This window comes from Aethalodelphis obliquidens, unplaced genomic scaffold, assembly GCF_003676395.1.
Source record: "Aethalodelphis obliquidens isolate GAN/ISIS:26980383/991018 unplaced genomic scaffold, ASM367639v1 scaffold22, whole genome shotgun sequence".
NCBI lineage: Eukaryota > Metazoa > Chordata > Mammalia > Artiodactyla > Delphinidae > Aethalodelphis > Aethalodelphis obliquidens.
Window position 1 is genome coordinate 12,319,996 of NW_020837966.1, and position 19,427 is coordinate 12,339,422.

A 19,427-nucleotide genomic window follows, 5' to 3' on the forward strand; every position below is an offset into this window, starting at 1 on the left:
TCTGCCAGTCTGGGCCAGCTCCCTCCACCACCCTTCTGCCCCCGACCCTCAGTTGGACACATTCTAATCCGTACAAGAGTTTGGGCTGTGACAAATACCAGGCTTGGGATTATGAAATGGGGGTGCAGGATGAGTGCAGTGGAGGCCCCCGATGGAGAAAGAAGGGGACTCTTGTGGGCATCACGTCTCTCCTGAAGGCAGTCAGGGAAGCAAGGGCTGCGCACTGGCACGGGGGCGTGAGTCAATGAATGAGGTGGCAACAAGTGGGACGCTGGGAGGCCGAGCTGCGTCTCTGGCTGGGTGTAGCCTCCTGCAGGTTACCACATCCGGCTCAGCCCACGGGAAGACAGGCCAAGGGGAAAGTCTTTTGGCAAGTGTGGAGGCTCAAAAGGTGTCAACACATCAAGGAAAGGGAGCCTTGGCCAACGGCTTAGGAGGGTGGTGGGTAGGCCAGGGAAGGGATCAGTTCCTTTAGGTGAGCCAAGACCGCTGCTTATGAGTTTGTCATGTTGCAAAGAATCTGAAACAGGCAACTGGGATGGGAGGTGGAGGAGAGAGTTCTTGATTAAAAGTATCACGTGTTTTGTCTCAGCATTAAATGTTCCCCAGGAGGACGTATTAGAACGTCTATTACAGCATTCTCTGTAATAGCTGCTAACTAAAAACTAACCAATTGCCCACCGAAAACTGAATGGGTACACTGGGATTTATTTAACAATGGAATACTATACAGCAATTAAAATGAATGATCTACAACAAAATGATTGAACCTCACAAACAGAATGCTGAGTGAAAAAACCCAGGTACAAAAAGAGTATGATTCCATTTATGGCAAGTATAAAAACAGGCAAAACCTACCACGCTAGAAATAAGGGTAGTGATCACTGGTAAGAGGGGGGCAGAAGGGTCGCTGTGGCACTGGTGACATTTTATTCTTAATCTGTATGCTGGGAACAAGAGTGTGTTCACTTTATAAGCATCAGATATGTTCACTTGAAAAGACTCAAAAAATATAACTTGGCCTTTGACAGATGGGGAACCATAGTTTGCCAGTCTTGAAAGGAGCCCTAGATATTCTGGGGATGAGGCACCCATATAACTTCGTTTGACGATAAGGTTCAAAGAGAAGGGACATGGTAACAGTGGTAGTAGCTGTAACAATAGTAAAACTATATAATTATAGTAATAAGCTAATAGATATTCAGTGCTCACCTGTGCTAAGCACTTTGCAAGTATTATCGCATTTAATCTCTACAATAACGCTATGAAGTATGGGCAATGACATCCCATTTTATAGTTGAGGAAACTGAGGTTCTGAGGAGTAAAGACATGCGCCCTGACCCCTGATTTAAGCATGTGGCTGGCGTGCAGGTTGGGGAGAGCTCTTGGCAAAGTGAGAACTTGATCCAGGCCTCCTGACTTTTGAGTCAATATGCCTCTGGGTGGTTAAAAAATGTCCGCCTAAAGATATGTCAATGTCCTAAGTCCTGGAACCTGTGAATGCTACTTTATTTGGGAAAAGGCTCCTTGCAGATATAATTAAATTAGGATTTTGAAAGGAGAAAATTATCCTGACTTATCCGAGTGGGTCCTAAGTGTTATTGTGTAAGTGTCCTCACTAGAGAAAGGCAGAGACACAGAGATGTGACACACGCACAGATAAGACAATGTGAAGATGGAGGCAGATATTACAGTGATGTGGCCACAAACCAAGGAACACCAAGGACTGCTGGCGGCCACCAGAAACTGGAAGAGGCAAGGCAGGAAGTCTCTCTGAGCCTCTGGAGGAAGTATGGCCCTGCCAACACCTTGGCCTTCAAACTTCTGGCCTCCAGAACTGTGAGAGGATAAATTTCTATTGCTTTAAGCCACCCAGTTTATGGCAATTTGGTAAAGCAGCCACAGGAAACAAATACACTCTCCATCAGCTAAACATCGTACAGCATCATGTAAACAATGTTCTACAAGATGGCCACACGAGTGTCCCTGAGAAGCATCGTGGTATCATACAGGTTTGGGAACTAACGTTAGACAGTTTTCTTTACAGTTGGACTTCTCGGAACCTTTTATGTGTTTACTGTGTCTTATGTGTCTTTGAGAAGGCGGTATGGTAACACAGAATTTCCCAGTCTTAACTGGAAGATCCCACTGACCAGCCCAGGAAAGTGCTGCAGTATGCCATGCTGAAAACACTGCTGAGACCCACGAGGGGACAAAGGTCTAAAAATTTAAGAGGTGTTACTTTGCCAAGCTCATGATTATTTTTTAAAGTCCCCCCCAAACACAGCATAGTAGTTATCAGATCAAGAGTGAGACTGGATGATCTCTGTGGGGCCTTCGATATCTAACAATTTCTAATTCTTTATGTATAACACCAGAGATGGTTCTTGCCCATGGCAGACATTGCTAATCAATCACAGCACACTCCCCTGAGCTCTGAAAGGGCCCCCTAGTCCTCCTTAACCAGAGCTCTAGGCAAATAAAACCTGTGTACTATTTCTGTCCTAGTAACTCAATAGACAGTTCAAATAAATAAACGGTGGCTTATGGGATTTCAGAAATGAGTGTTATTTTCTTCCTGCCCAGGAAGGACAACCTCATCCCCACCGACATGTGTTGATTTTCTTGCCATTTCTAGAACGTACAATCCTTTGCTCTGATTTTTAAAAGAGAACTCCAGCAATGATACTGGATGAGAGCCTTTGGGAGCAGGGAGGGGAGGGTTTGGGGCACTCTACATGCAGTCTAACCTTTGTTCTCTTGGCAGAATTTTCTCCAACAAATTAATATATATATGTGTTTACTGCCTTCTGAGCTCCAAAGCCATTCATGGACGTTGCAGTTGATCTTAAAAATCTTTGCATCCGAAGTCAAATCCCAGAGCAGCAGCTGCGTCTGATTAGACTTCCCTGGCAGGAAAGTTCAGAAGCTCAGGGTCTTCAAAGAAAACCATTAGTTGGGGGTGTAATTTTAAAAGGTGAGGAACCATGAATGCCTCACTCCTACTGCAAGAACACCTTCCTCCGAGGGGTGTACAAACCTCTGCAAGGGGCAACTATCGCTGACCTTGTTTTATAATTTAAAAAAAAAAACAGCTGAAGGTCAGAAACATTAAGTACGGGGGTTTAGTGAGGCTATGAGGGTTTTCAGTCGTTCCATCCCCCCAAAAGGAGGAGGGAGTTGAGAAAAGGAGGAGAGTGATAATTAAAAAATTTACATTAAGTAACAATTTTCTTGCAGTTGCTATGTCAGACACTGAGCTAGGTCCCGGTCAGTCAGCTCAGTCAGCCCCTACTAGGTGGCAGGAACTGTACACTGAGGATGGGAGTTGAACAACATAGTCCCTGCCCTTCAGGGACTAGGAGGCAGTGGAAGACACTTGTCACACTGAAAAACAAATATTTTATATCTTGAGAAATGCTCTGGACAAAAAGTAACATGGTGTGTGGGGAGGGGGCGGGGCTTGGTGACGCAAAGCTGGGCAGGAAGTCCTCTTGGCAGAATGACATTTAAGCTAAGGATGTCAATGATGAGAAGCTGCCAGCCAGGCAAAGTTCTAGGAGAAGCGCATTCCAAGCAGGAAGAAGAGCAAGTGCAAAGGCCCACAGGCAGGCAGGAACTTGGGTGTGAAGGGCCGTTGTGGCTGAAGCATGTGGACGAGTGTTTGGGAAAGGACACGTCCTTGCAGAGCAGACAAGGGGCAGCTCTGTTAAGGTGGCGGGTAGGGGGCCGCCCCGCAGTTCACGGTGAAGTGTTTGGATTTTACTCGTATTGCAATGGGAAGCTGCTGGAAGATGTTACATAGGGGAGGGGTATGATCTGAGTTAAGTTTTAAAAACACTCGGTACTGGGGAAGGTTACTGGGTAATCAAGGTGAGAAACAATGGTCACACATACTAAAGTTGTGCCTGTAGAGATGATGAGCAGCGCTCCATCTGGGATAAACCTCTTTTCTATCATATTGTTTATTGAGGTGTAATTTACATACAGCAAAATGCATATCTTATGTGTAGAGCCTGATCAATTTTGACAGATGCCTCTACCCATGAAACCCACACTCTACCGAGAATGTAAAGCATTTTTTTGTACCCAAGGAAATGACTTCAAGCCCCTTTCCCGTCAGTCTTCCCTCTCCCTCCCCCATGTTCAGTGTGGGATATATTTTTGAGATAGAGCTGAAAAGACTCACTTCCATGGGATGCGACATGGCAGCGTGTGGAAAAGAGAAAGATCAAATATGCCAAAAGTTTGTAGCTCAAACAACGGGGGTGCCTGGAAGTGCCACTGCCTGACGTGGTAAAGGCTCGGGGAGGAGAATAAATCTGCAGTTGTGCTCTGACACATCAGGTTTGAGAAGCTCAATGAACACCTAACGAAGACGCTGAGAAAAGAGTTCAGTGTGTAAGTCTGGAGCTCAGGAGTGAGGTCCAGGCTGAAGATGGAAATCTGTGAGCCATCGCGTGAAGCCATGGACTGGATGATGTCAGCAAGGGAGCGAATAAAGATGAAACGGAGGAGCAAAGGAGACTGAGGCAAGAGAAAGATGCGGCAATGGGATACACCTAAACCTGCCGACGCAAGAATAAAACCACAGCAAGGCGGGAACGATGCACTCACACAAATGTTCCTGGCAGGTGGAAGGCAACCTCCGCATCGCTTAATTTATTTAACCATCCCCCAAACTCTGTAGGGTAGGTCTCATTATCATTCCCATTTCACAGAGAAGGAAATGAGGTTCAGAGAGGTACTGACTTGTCTAAAGGCTAATAAACAGAAGAGCTGACATCTTGACGCGTAGCAGCTCTCCCCCAAGCGCGTACTGCAGCACGTTAACAACTCAGGCTGCAAAAGGGTTCTGGGGTCATATTAGCATGGAAGACGCAAACTCATAGTTAAACAGGTTTCCCTACTCCAGGGCTCAGAGCCTTTAATATGCTAGTATGAACTGTGATTCCTCCAAAAAGAGATGTAGGGTATCGCATGTTTCAAATGTACATGGAACCATGTTTTCGCTTTCTTGTTTGGAAGAGCCATTCGCCCAACAGGTGTTTCCTAGAACACCGTAGGGGAACCATTCGTTGCTAGAAGGCAACAGGATCACGTCTTCAAAATGTGTTTGAACAAAGTCCAAAGTGTTTCCACAGACATTATGTCACTTGTACCCAAAGGAGAAAGGGCTGACATGAACATTCCATTTAACAGATAATGGAGGCAAAGTGCACGAGGTTAAGTGGTTTGTCCTGTACCACAATCCTGCACCAATTAAGCAAGAGAAATCAGCCCCGGTTCATAAGCCCAGGGGCAAGAGAAATCGGGTCAGGCCAAGGGGGAATCAAGCAGGAGGCGTGAAATGAGGCTCCTCCTGGCCTCTGCCCCTTTCTTTACAACTTTCCCTTGGTATTTGCTTTCGGCAGGAATCTACCTGGGGGGGAGGGTGTTAACTGACGCAGAAGATGGAGGAAAAAGATGGGCTCCAGGTGGGCTCAGGTCACGGGCATGAGGAAGAGGCTTCAGCCCTGTTGGGCGTGTGAACTGTGAAGGGTCTTGTCGGAGGAGCCTGAGGGAAGTGTCTGGGGAGGAGGAAAGAGGTGACACTGGGGACTGGGGAAGGACCCACTGAAGGACACAGACCTGCCTTAAGAATTCCAAAAGCTGGGGGACTCGAAAGCACCTCACAAGTAAATCAATCTGACCTTGAGTCGTCTTGGTTCAGCAGTTAGAGAACTCAAGGCAAATTAGTCAGATGTTTCTCCAGTATGAACGTGAACCCCTACACCCCCATGCAGCCCTCCTGCATCCTGCCACAAGGGGCCCTCGTGGACTGCAGCTGCGTATTGCATGCCAACGTCACAGGGAAGGGTGCAGCAGAGAGAGTCGTGGGGAGGGGTCACTAGGTCCAAACTGTAAAGGGAAGACCACACAACCACCAGAAGCATAAGCGTAAGCTCCACGTATACTGGGGGTGGACAGTCACAGGTTCCAGTCCCCCGCATGGCCACTGAGTAGCTGTGTGACCCAGAAGAGTTACAGCACCTCTCTGAGCCTACCCTTCCTCAACCGTGGAACAGGGATGATAACAGCACCTACTCCGCAGGGTTACTGTGAGGATTTTAAGCGATCAGAAAGGAAAAGCCAAGTGTGTCTCAAGGTAGAGTCCAAGGTCTCACTTGAGATGCTTCTTCACATGCAGATTTCTAGGTGTCACACATACCCCCTGAAGCAGACTCTCTTAAGAATATTTTTATGTGCAGGAAAGTCTAAGAAAGATTGATAAGACACGTAGTCTGTACTTGGCAAAGACTCAGTAAGTTAATAGCTATCATTCTATATACTGCTATCATCAAGTATAACATGTTAATATGAGACCTTTTCTCCAGGCTAGACAGTCCGAGGGCTCAAAATCAGAATTCACCTGAAATCCAGCTCAATAGATATTCACTTATCCTCAAAAGCCTAAACAAAGCCTCAACCACTGGAAAAACTAAAGGTTTTGTAATTACAGCCGCCTAGGTGAATGCAAAGGAATCTTTTGTTAATGTTACCAAGAAATCAAGTAGTCACTTCTTTTTTTTTTTCTTTTAAAGAAAAAGTAGTACAAGGCAAACTTTCAAAGACGTGATAAGCAATGTCACGTACACACTCCCTGATGTTTGGCATCTTGCCTGGGAAGGTGCTTTGGGAGGAGGAAGACCTTCGTGATGGGTATGATGATTTCTATACACAAGCTGGCTGGTAAAAGTCAAACATGAAGCAATTCTCAAAGGCCTCTGGGCTATACTTGGAGGGAAACCATTCATGAGTTTTCCCAGACACTGAGTCCCACAGTACCTGCGTCCGTCTGTTCCCTCCAGCGTCCCTCCATCTTCCGTATCTTTTGGAAGACATCCAGATACAATCTTTGCAAAAACAAGTCTCCCTCTGCTTGTCACACAGAGCAGCAGGATATGAAAAAAGAACATCACCCCCAAAAACAAACAAACAGAAAACTGCACGGTAATCAAATGCGAAGTATCTTGGGAAAGAATCCCTTGCCATTTAGATTTTGAGAAAAAAATTTTTAAAAAAGCAAAGAAACTCTTTTGGAACATTACATTTAAACTCTCCATACAATTTCCATCAAGTTTCATTATATTCAACTAGGATTGCCATTCTGTGTTTTGGTAGCTGAAAAAAATTATTCCCTCTGCTTCCTCTCACTGACTCGGAATATCACGCTGAGTTTATATGCACCCAGAGCTCTCCTATTTGATTACACAGCTAGGAGGTGCTTCACGTGACCAGGTACCTTTCAGGAAAGATTCAGAAATCTAGCTTGGGGAGCAGAGCGTCTCTAAGATTCGGTTTTCCAAAATTATTGAAAATGGCAGATCTCTGTAAGCACTACACAAAGCAGGGCACTGGACCCCCCGGTTGTCCCCGGACGCCTTTTAATTGCCCGATCTTCACGTCGGGGGTAAACGCAGCACAGAATCACTCTGCCTTCTCGGCAAAGACCATAAATGTCACCACCAAATTGCTGAGTGCTAGTTCAAACCTTTGCCTCTCATTCCTTGAGACATCTGTGTCCCTACGGATAGCAATCCGGGCTTAAAGGAAATCTTGGATAAAGGAGCCAAGAGCTTTTCCTGCTAAGGCTGGTGGGAGGAGGCCAATGGGGAAGTGGGCTCGATAAAACTGTCTCAAAAATAAGTTCCATCTTAAAAAGCTCATGAAGGGACTGAGAGAGTTATTTCAGTTTCTCAAATGGAAGCCCAGCCCCAAAAATAAAAAAAGAAAAGGCTTGTTGAGGGAGAAGCTTGAAAGGCTGGGAGAGGTTGAGGGTATCACTGCAGAAAGATTGCCTGGTAACAGAGCTTTCTTGTATTACACCCAAAGCTGTGTACCATCTGAGGCTGATTCAGGAAAATACTCAAATCTCCTGGTAATTTCCTGCAGACAAGACATTTAATCATCTCCAAGCCTCCACCGCAAGAGAGAGAAAAAAAGCAAAAAACCTAAACCAAATGATTCACACTCTTAAAAAGGAATCTTGCCTTCGGAACAAGAACTGTTTTCTGCTCTTGAAAAGCAGCCACGATTTGTTATTCTAACAAAGTGTTCCCTTCCTCCAAACAGAAATAAAAGTCGCTCAAGGAGGGCCTGTACTGATTTCTGTTCAGCATTTCTTGAAACTTCCATCTAGTCAACAGTTTCTCCTGGCAGGTTCTCAGAAATCCAGGGAGAGCTGGGTAGTCAGTGACTAAGAACACAGCATTATTTTCCTAAGCTTTCCCCACACCCCCACTTTTTGGCCCCATGGGAAGATGTCTTATTGTAAGATGAGCAGAATTAGCTGTACATATAAATTCTTCACTGCTCAGCTCCCTTGACACCTTCATCTGAATTGCCCAACGGCTGGGAAGATTTGGCAAGTGATGATTTGAAAAAGGAAAGGCCCAAATCCTCCCCAAGTGGTATTTGTTCTGTCTGTACATACAGCGCTGTGTCCATCTCTCTAATTACTCAACTAGTTGCACAGATAAAAACATCTGTTGGCAGAAAGCAGGGAACCCAAAGTATACAAATGAGTCACACAACACCCAAACAACTGCAAACAGAGGTAATCCAGCAAAATGAGGGCTGCTACGAGCCAAAATAATTTAATAAGGGCGGAAATGGACTTGGGCAATCCATGCCTCAGACTTTGCTCCAATTCTGGAAGGCTTTTCTTCCAGCAGCCCAGCAGCCTCATCTTCAAAAGCAACAACAACCAAACCCAAAAAACAAACAAACAAAAACAACCAACCCGCTGGCCCTACACATTAGGCTTCCAAGTTCTTCCTTAGGTAGGTACACATGAGCAAACAGACTGGGGAGAGGGAGGACGCTGAAAAGGCATCTTTTAAATAAACCTTACCCCTCCCCCAGCCCAATCCCTATAGATTATTTTGGTTTTAAAATTTCCCAGGATACAGCTGCCCAGGCACCCCAGATTTGCATGATCTCAGGTTAGGTCTCCCAACAGCCAAGAGGGTACATTTGCAATCCTGGGAGAGCAGGGTTCCAATGAACTCCCCCCAACAGCTTTCCCCATCCCACAGACTCTTTTCTCAGAGCTAGGAAGGCCAGGAGAGGGGGGCCTCTCCCCTACTTCCACCCCCAATTCAGAGAGAATAAATGAACAAATTTCAGAGCTGCTTAATTACAGATATCCACCAAGGAGAAAAGCAAGGAATTTTTTAAGTTCTAGGAAAACGAGCAATGAGGAATGTGGGGAGAAACACATCATCTTTTAAAGTAGACCTTCCTGGAGACATGAAACATTTTTTGAGAGTGTAAGGGAAATAAATAAGTAGGTCATTAACAATACATACATTTTAAGTACTTGAAGGAAATGAACTGTAAGAGAATAAATAAAGGCTGTTTAAAAAGCAAGTTCAGGGACGTTTAAATGTTTCCCTCGAAGAAGTCCTAATACAGTAACAACATGATCCCTGTCTCGTGATACTGTTACTATTATTGGTTAATCAAGTGCGCAAAAGCTGGGAGACGCTCAGAAGAAAATGACCCCAAGGCCCCCTCCCCATAGCTCATGACCTCCCCAGCGTCTGTGTGGCAAGGCGCATCTCTCCCAGAGGTTACTGTCCCAGTTTAAGGCCCCCTTTCCCAGAGAGGGTGTTGAGAACCACCAGCACCCGCGCCCCAGTGCCCCCTCCGTGCGCCCTGGCCCTGGGGGGCCACTTACCCGGCTCAGCCTTGCATCGCTCGCCGCTGCGGCGCCTCCACCGCCGGGAACTAAGGGGCTGGGGGGAAGGGGCCGCCGACCCAGGGGCAGGGGATGCGGCTGCGGCTAAAAAGACCAGCGGGGCGTCGGCCGCCAACTGCCCGGAGCCAGAGGGGGCCCTGCAGGGGCTCCGCGCAAGGGAGGTGACATTCCCGGGGCGCGGTGGTGGCAGCTGCTTCCCTGCGCAGCTCTGGATCCAGGAAAATCGCTCAGGTCCCCAGGAGGGACGCTTCCAGCTCTCCAGGCTGCCTCCCAGCTGCTTAAAGGGACGCCTCCCCACCTACCGCTGCGCTTATTGGTGAAAATTCCAAGCTCCAGGCCAATCCTAGGCCTGTTCCCAAATTGAGATTTCAATCAAGGGAGCTACTGCTTTAAAATTAGAAAAGGCTGATGGTGGGGGTGGGGGTGGGGGTGGGGGTGGGGGGGCGGGGGGTTCAGCCACCTTTCCTCAGAAGCAGGACACAGGCCCTGTGGCCCTTGCACGTGGAGGTCCCCAGAGCTGGCAGTGGCTGCGAAAGCAAAGTTATGGTGTACAGGAGAATACACAAGGAAGGCAGGGAGCAGGCTGCCCTTGGCCTTCGCCCCTTCCATCTTACTCGTCCTTCAAGGCTCATCCAATTTATCACAGATTTGGAGACCCTCTATTGCTGGCAAGAACCCCCCAGCTAGGCGCTTCTAAATTCTCCCCATTATTATCCCCTTCCCGGGCACTCATCACAGTTTCACTTGTTTTTTTTTTTTTGCTTAATCTGTCTCTCCCTTTACACTGTAAATTCCACCACAGCAGGGATGTTTCCATTCCTCATCACAGTGTTATTACTTCCTGCCTGGAACTCAGTGAGCTCTCAGTAAATACTTGCGGACGGAATAAATGAATGAATAAACAAAGGAATGAACAATGATACATCCTATGTTAGCTGTGACAAGTGTTAATTAAAAGGCAGTATTCAAGAGGCCAGGTGTTTCAGTGATAGCCTCCGCCTCTTACTAGTTATATAACCTGTGCCATAGTTTCCTTGTCTGTAAAGCATGATCATGAACTCTCCCATCTCACAAGGTTGTTGTAAAGATGGTATTAGCTCATATCTGGACCACATGATGTGCCCAGTCAATAGCTACAGGCTATTGGGACAGTCAAGAGCTAGTGTTATTAATGAAATCAAAATACATTTCCTGGGACTTCCCTGGTGGCGCAGTGGTTAAGAATCCGCCTCCCAATGCAGGGGACCCAGGTTCGAGCCCCGCTCTGGGAAGATCCCACGGGCCGCGGAGCAACTAAGCCCGTGCGCCACAACTACTGAGCCTGCGCTCTAGAGCCCACAAGCCACAACTACTGAAGCCCGTGCGCCTAGAACCTGTGCTCTGCAACAAGAGAAGCCACCGCAGTGAGAAGCCCTTGCACGCAACAAGGAGTAGCTCCTGCTCGCCACAACTAGAGAAAGCCCATGCACTGCTACAAAGACCCAAGCAGCCAAATTAATTAATTAAATTAAAAAAAAATACATTTCCTGGGGGGTTGGGATGGTCTGACTGCTGGTTTGGCTTCTTGGTGAGTATTAGTCATTCACGAAACAGATGTGAATTCAGTGCCGACTCAGAGTCAGGTCCTGTGCAAGGTGCTGAGGTCACCAACTCTTAGTGAGTGGGAGCGAGCATTAGGGTTTCCCAGAGATACAGAACGAGTAGGATAGAGAGAGAGAGATGCGGAGATTTATTATAGGAATTGGCACCCATGGTTATGGAGATAGAAGAGTCCCATGGTCTGTAGTCTCCAAGTTGGAGAACCAAGAAAGCTGGTATTATAATGCAGTCTGAGTACAAAGGCCTGAGAACTGGATGCCAGTGGTACAAGTCCTGGTCCCACTCCAAAAACCTGAGAACCAGGAGTGCCAATGTCTGAAGGCAGGAAAATATGGAAGTCACAGCTCAAGCAGAGAGAGCAAATTGATCCTTCCTCCGCCTTTTTGCTCTATTCATACCCTCAATAGATTGGACGACGCCCACCCACATTGGTCAGGAGGACTCTTCTGTAGGAAGTCCACTGATTCAAATGCTAATCTCTTCTGGACGCTCCCTCACATACACACTCAAAAATAATGTTACCGGGGGATTCCCTGGTGGCGCAGTGGTTGAGAATCCGCCTGCCAATGCAGGGGCCACTGGTTCGAGCCCTGGTCCGGGAAGATCCCATGTGCCGCAGAGCAACTAAGCCCATGTGCCACAACTAATGAGCCTGTGCTCTGAAGCCCATGCACCACAACTACTGAGCCTGCATGCTGCAACTACTGAAGCCCACGCACCTAGAGCCCGTGCTCCGCAACAAGAGAAGCTACCGCGATGAGAAGTCCCCACACCACAACTAGAGAAAGCCCACGTGCAGGAACGAAATCCCAAGGCAGCCAAAAATAAATTAAATAATTTATTTAAAAAAATAAAATAATGTTACCAGCTATCTGGATATCCCCCAGCCCAGTCAAGTTGACACATAAAATTAATCACTGCAGGGTGGGGGACAGGACAGAGAAAGAGACAAAGAGAATTATGTTAAATGATACTCAGCAAAGACATATGATCAGGAATGTTTATTGTAGGACAGCTTATAATATCACAAAAACTGCAGATGATCATCCAATAAAAATAGGGGAAATGGTAAAATTATGGTACATCTATTTCATGGAATACTATACTGTTACGAGAAAAAAGAGGCAGAGTTAAGTGCACTAATAAACAATGAACTCCAAAATACATTAGTAAGTACAGTGCAGAAGGTAAAATATATCCCTGCTTGAATAAATAAATCTCCATGTATTGTATACACATATGTATGCTCTATGTGCATAAAATGCTTCTAAAACTATGCCTAAGAAAATGATAAAGGTTATTATACCTGGCAAGGTGGTTTGAGAACTAAGCAGGTCAGAGATGGAAAGGAGACTAATATTTCATCATATATTCTTGTGTGTTATTTGATTATTTTACTATGAACTTGTAATAAGCTCCTATTTCTGGCAAGACGGCAAATGATGCAGCCTGAAAATTCCAACCCTTCAAAGACCCTAGATATGCTAGGTAAAATATAACAAAAATGATTTTAAGGGCTTAGCTGACTCACAATTAAGAGAGTACCCAGGTGGTAGAAATAAAGAGGTAACTAAAAACAAGAATGATGAGCATGCAAACTCATGCTGGGGCTATGAGGTAGAAGGGAAGGTGGCTGGCAACAGGGGAATGGTTTGTCTTAGTTCCCTAGGGGCTAGGATTTGAATGCCCAAGCAGGACAGAATATGAGGCCTTGGAACAAGGAGAAGCAGAAAGTTGTTAGTAGACCCCTACAGAAAACCAGGAATGCTCCCTGAGGACTGCACCCTCAGTGAACAAATGGATTAGAAAAATTGTCAACCAACCCAAGGAAACTTGTCTTTCTATCTGTGTTCTGAGCAGGAGGGAAACGTTTAAGCTGAGAATTAGAAACACTAGGCCTATGCCTTTCTTGAGAGTGGAGTATGAATAACCAAAGGCAGAATCAGAAAACTCCAAATGAACCATTAATATAAACTTTGGTCCTGTTCACGATATGCCAAGAATTCCCCCACAGAAGAAATGAAAAACTGCCCTGGAGAGTCAGTCCTGAAACCTGGGCTAAAACTGGCCCTGCAAAGCATGAGCTCCCAATAGTAAATTACAAAACACAGAGTCAAAGGTCACAAGTCAACAAGCATGAGGATCAGAGGCTCAAGAGTTAGAGGTCGTAAAACAACACTTTGGAAAAGAACATTAATAAAATTTAAAACAGTTAAACACAAAAACGCTACAAATGAAACTCTTAAAAAAAAAAGACACGATGCCTCTCTCTCCCCACAGAGTCATTAAAATTGCAAACTGAATGGAGAGGTGAAACAGAAGGCTAAATACTGCTGAAGAGAGAAATACAGATCTCAGTGCATTACACAAGATGAAACACAAAGGGATAAAGAGGTGAGAACTACAAAAATGAGGTTAAGAGATACAGAGGATAGACTGAGAAGGGCCAACATATGTCTAATAGGTGTCCCGTTGGGACAGAAGAGACATTCAGAAGAGGCATAATGGCTAAGAATTTTCTAGAATTTATAAAACTCATGAATCTTCAGATTCCAGAAGCACAGGGCATCTCAAGCAGGATAAACATAAGAACATCTGCATGTATTAATAACTCATAAAAGTACAGTTAATAAAAAACTGAACTGAGGAAAAGGGAAACAGTTTGATAATGCAATGACAGAGTTAAGCAGAAGGCACTTAGTAGTATTAAAGAGAGGCAACTGTGCCATTCCACATTTCGAGATGGACTATATCTCCTTGGATCTTTTATCCCCAAATATAATGAATTCTGAACTATAGAAGGTTCTTACAGGCCTAGCTGTACATTAATATGGCTCCTCTGTACCAAGGTGAAGTGGCAGAGAACTCCTGGGAAAACTGTATTCATTCAGCCGTTAAACAAAAGCGGCAGAGAAAACCACACACACACACAAAACAAACCAACAGAAACACAAAGCCCCTGTCCTCAGGAATCTGACTCTGGTGGTAGAGGAAGCAGATAAACAGATGGAGAGTGTCATCATAAGGGAGCATAAACGACTACAGAAACACAGAGGAAGAACATCTCAACCAGCCTTGCAGAAAAGTGGTACCTGATGGAAGGCTTCCTGGAAGGGGTAACATCTACACTGAGGGAATTGGTACCCTTCGGAGGAAACACTTTAGAGTTAGGCTTGGCTTTAAATCCCGGTACTGCCACCTATCACCTAGAGACTTTGGCCAAATTATGTAACTTCTCCAAGCTTCATTCACCTCATCCGTAAAATGGAATTCACAGCACCAGTCCTGGGGTTGTTTTGAGGTTTAGGGATAATAAATGTAAAGCATTTAGCAGAATGCTTGGCCTAAAATTGATACTTACTAAATGGGTAGCTCGTGTTATTATTAGATGAAATTCAGTGCCTGGGTGGGAAAAAAATGCCTTCTGGTTTTTTTTGTTCTTTTTCTGCGGTACGCAGACCCCTCACTGTTGTGGCCTCTCCTGTTGCGGAGCACAGGCTCCAGACGCGCAGGCTCAGCAGCCATAGCTCACGGGCCTAGCCGCTCTGCGGCATGTGGGACCTTCCCGGACCAGGGCACGAACCCGTGTCCCCTGCATCGGCAGGCGGACTCTCAACCACTGCGCCACCAGGGAAGCCCTGCCTTCTGTTTCAAAAGGTGATTTTCTTCTGAAAGCCGAAGAAGACAGAGGCTTCAGCCTATTTTCATGAAACTATCTTGAAGACCATTGAATATTTACTGAATCTACCCTGCAAAAGTAACATTATCATGCTATCAAAATGTAAAGAGTTATCCAATCTGGTCCTTTTAATAAAGAAACTTAAAATACAGTTCTCCCAAAATAATTAATGAAGGCTGCATATGTTAAGTGTCAAATATGTGATTCTCTTCTGTGATAAATCCCAAAACCGTGACAGAATTTTTCTCTTTCTCATGAAACCTGCAGATTCCCAACCACAAATCAACTTGAAAGAATTCAGAGTCCAGCAGGGAAAGACTGGACCCTCCTCAGTATTACTCAACACGTTTATGAATGACCTGGACAATGGATGGAGAGGGAACTTGTAAAGTCCAACCAATGATGCCAAGTTGCTGGGTCCTGCCAATGCTCAGCAGATAAGAACACAGAGCGATATAGCCAATCTGTAGGAATGGCCTGAATTAAAGTAGAGAAATTCAATAATGGCAAGGGTTGCACCTGCCCTTTGGAAGAAGCACTGAACTGTGCAGTCTTAGAGAGGGAAGAATTGGCCAAGGCCAAGCTTTCCATTCATTTCTTCATGCATCATTTAACAAACATGTATCTAATGTCTACTAAGAGAAAAGGGTTTGCCTTATAGGCTGGGTAAACAAGGAAAAACATGAATAAAACATGATGCCTGCCTTCAAAGAGCATAAACGTAGTGATCTGAAATCTTCTTCACTTGAAACTGCCCATGCCCTCCAACATCTTCCTGCTACCATGCCGTGGTGATCTGACATTTATAAACCATCCTAAGTTTGCACTAGAGACTAAACCCCATCATGTTTCACAATGGCAAATAGATTTCATCTCTTGGGCTAACACTGATTGATTAGTAGTGGATTCCTGGAGTGCGATTTGATAAGAAGTCTGAGGCTACATATGGCAGGAAAGCATGCTGTGATTGATTAGTGATGTCTGTCATGTGGATGGAGAAGCAGTGACAGCACTAGTGCTATAAATCTGACATCTCCCATCTAGTCCAACCCCCTCATTCCACAGATGAGAAAACAGAACAGATCTTTCTTTCTTCCTTTTTAAATTCAGCAACACTAGCAGGGGCAACCGAGGAGAACCTCCACATCTGAAATGTTGCTGAGAGAGAAAAAAAATCTAGAGCTTGGAATATTTCTGATGAGCTTTTAAGATATGCACTCAAATCCTTTAGCAGCCTTTGTATTCTGCAGCAAACAGACTAAATGGAGAAAGCTACATGCTTTGATCTCCTGGTTAGCTACAAACAGCATACCTCCCACCCCACTAGATACACACAAAACTACATAAAACATATATACTTTGAGTATGCTTGAGGATTTAAAATGCACTGGGGGACAGAAATGTCTATAAAATGAATATATTTCAGAAATACCAAGTGAATGAAATACAGAGAACAGCAATTAACAGGTTATTTAAGAAAGAACAAAGATTTTTATCATTTTATTCGGTTAAATGGTACCGATATCATCAGCCAAAGAAAGGAAAAGAAAAGCTCTTATTTATTTTCATAAGACACTTTATATCCTGGGGACTCTGTAACACTAACTAAGGAGATAGAGTCTGTCCCTGTTAAGCATTTCCACACCCTATCTATCAACACTCACAACCATCACCCGGTCCTATCACAAAGAATCCTGGCTCATTCCCTTCGAAGGACAGAATGGTATAAAGGGACAACTGATAAGCAGGAAGCCCAACCCCAGCCTGATTCAGATACAAAGAACAAATTGTAGCATTCGATTAATATGCCAGCTCTTCTGTCATGCTAACTGCAAAGTGAATTCTATGGAAAACCAACTCCTTGAGAAATAGGTCTAATTAATTCAGTTACATAAACTCCAGTGAAATATTAGGGGGAGGAGATGGGGAAGGGAGGAAGGGAGGGAGGAAGGGAGGGAGGGGGGAAATGAACAAATGAAAATAAATGATTGAGAGAATGTGAAGAGAATGCTCTGGAGATCACTGGGTTTACCTGGGGGCCCCAAAAAATATGTTCTGACTTAAGGTGATAGGAAACCTATTTATATTTCAATCAAACACTTTGTTGAAGGCTTGGGTAAGATATTAAAAGATGAACAACTGGGAATTCCCTGGCGGTCCAGTGGTTAGGACTCCACACTCTCACTGCCAAGGGCCCACGTTCAATCCCTGGTTGGGGAACTAACATCCCACAAGCTGTGCAGCGTAGCCAAAAACAAAAAACAAAGATGAACCACCACCAACAACCCTTTAACGCACACGTTGGTCAGATTAGTTTTTCCCCACAAAACTCACTCATTTGCATACCACCTTCAGGATTTCTGCTAAATCTGCTTCTACTAAATACCGTGTTCATGATATGTCGTATTGAATGTGCCTTATATTACTATTTATATTGAATAAACAAGTTGTGGGACATTCAGACCATGGAATACGACCCAGTGAGTAAAAGGACCAAACATAAGCAACAGGATGGATGAATCACAAGTACGCAGTGCTGAGAGAGAGACGGCAGCCTGAGAAGGCTGCATATTGTATGACTGCCTCATGTGACATTCCAGAAGAGGCACAATTATAGGCACAGAAAGCCAAGGGTTGGAGATGGAAGGTGGGATTGAGAAAAATTTAGAAGGTGATAGAGAACTGGTCTGTATCTTGGTTGGGGCACTGGTCACATGACTGGATGTATTTGGAAAAACTCACGAAACGGTAAACCTGAGAGTAAATTTTACTGTATGCAAATCTAAAGAGTGAAAAACAAAAACCCGAAAGTTAAAAACATCCCTCGTATCACTTTGGCTTTAATTATTCCTGTATTAAGCATTTTCCTATTATTTTGTTTCTGTAAAGATGTTTAACAAATTACTCAAAAAACAGTTACTGAGGAACTGTGGTGTGCCAGAGGCTATGACCATGACGTTGTTCCTTCTCAACTAAAAAGGGAGATGATCAAGTTTTAGAGAAGTACCAACTCTAGCACCTAAGTGAGATCTCCTTGTTGATGTACTTACAAAGTTTAGAACACTGAAAAGAGAACTGTTTTTAACCGGGTAACTCAATGTTAGTTAATTAATGGATTCTGGACCACCCCAAGCCATCTCACGTTCTGGGAAACAGCGCTAGAAACTGGAAGCTCCATGAGGGAAGGGATTGTGTCTGTCTTATTCTGCACAGTAATCCTCAGCACCTAACACAGCAGACACTTGACAACCATTCACAAAATGAATGAAATAAACCATTCAGTTTACTCCACCCCTGCAGAAGAGAAAACTCCTGAGGCAGTTCAGTTCATCAGTAGACAGCTGGATCCTGGATTAAGTTCTTGCTTACAGTAAGCTGGCAGCCGATACGCCACCAATGTGGATCACAGACAGCCAGGCCAGCTAACTCTTCCACTCAGTGTCTTTCAAAACCCTGAGTCTTTATCTTCTATCAACCTCCTTCTATGCACGGCTCCTCATGGGACATGGCTTAAACCAACGCTTTTACATCCCAGCCACTTAAAAATGTGACACTTCAATTAAATGAGGAGGAATTATTGTCAGTGCTGCTCGGTGAGATACGGTCCCGTAAGAAAATATCCATGCTTTTTAGAGAAACCTGTTTAGGTATGTAAGGTTAAAATAACATGATGCCCGAGATTTGCTTTCGAATACTTAGGAAGGAGAATAGTAAAGGAGAGGGGGAAAGACGGAGGAACCGTAAGCCAAAGGAAAAAGAGATCGATGAGGGAAATGAAGCAAAATTTTGATAATTGTTAAATCTATTGCACAGGGATTCATTGTACTATTCTTTGTACTTCTGATTATGTTTTAAAATGTTCTTAATAACGAAAAACTTGCAAGCATGATTTGACCAGGGCAGAATAGGGTGGGTTTATGCCCTTCTCGTTCCAGATTCGGTGCTTCTAAGATCATATTAATTGGATTCTCACTGAGCTGTTGACCAAAACCTGTATAAATGTAGGTTGTTTGTCTTTTCCCTTCACGCATCTCTCACTAGACTCTATCTACTTTATTCTACACCTGGGTAGCTGGGTTTCTGGCTCCAAGTGCAGGTCTGTTCTTTTTTTATTTTTTAATTCAGCCCGTCATCCCTGTTCATGCTAGAATTTGGGACTCTCAATCTGCTTCCTAATGCCAAGTATCACCAAGTACATTAGTTTCCAAATGCCAGACTATGTGTATGTAAGGACCATCTGCGATTTTGTCAATTCTGCAGATTCCTGGACCCCGACCCTGGAAATTTAAATTCATTATGTTTGGGATAGGGCCCAGAACTTGTATTTTTAAAGCTTTCTTAAAACCAAACTAATATATTCATTACTTCTCCATTATATCATCAAGTACATTAGAAAAATTGATG

At 44.6% G+C, this 19,427-nt stretch overlaps 1 protein-coding gene across 6 annotated transcripts in view; it reads right to left on the reverse strand.

Moving 5' to 3' along the window:
• Positions 1-19,427, reverse strand: part of PRICKLE2 (prickle planar cell polarity protein 2) — a 344,499-nt gene that overhangs the window by 163,359 nt on the left and 161,713 nt on the right. The window contains exon 1 of one of the 6 annotated variants that reach the window (XM_027121312.1): positions 9,725-10,027. The exons of the other annotated variants lie outside the window; for them this stretch is intronic. The gene's annotated coding sequence lies outside the window, so the exon portion shown is untranslated. Of the gene's footprint in view, positions 1-9,724; positions 10,028-19,427 lie in introns of those variants that run through there. 6 annotated transcript variants of the gene reach the window in all.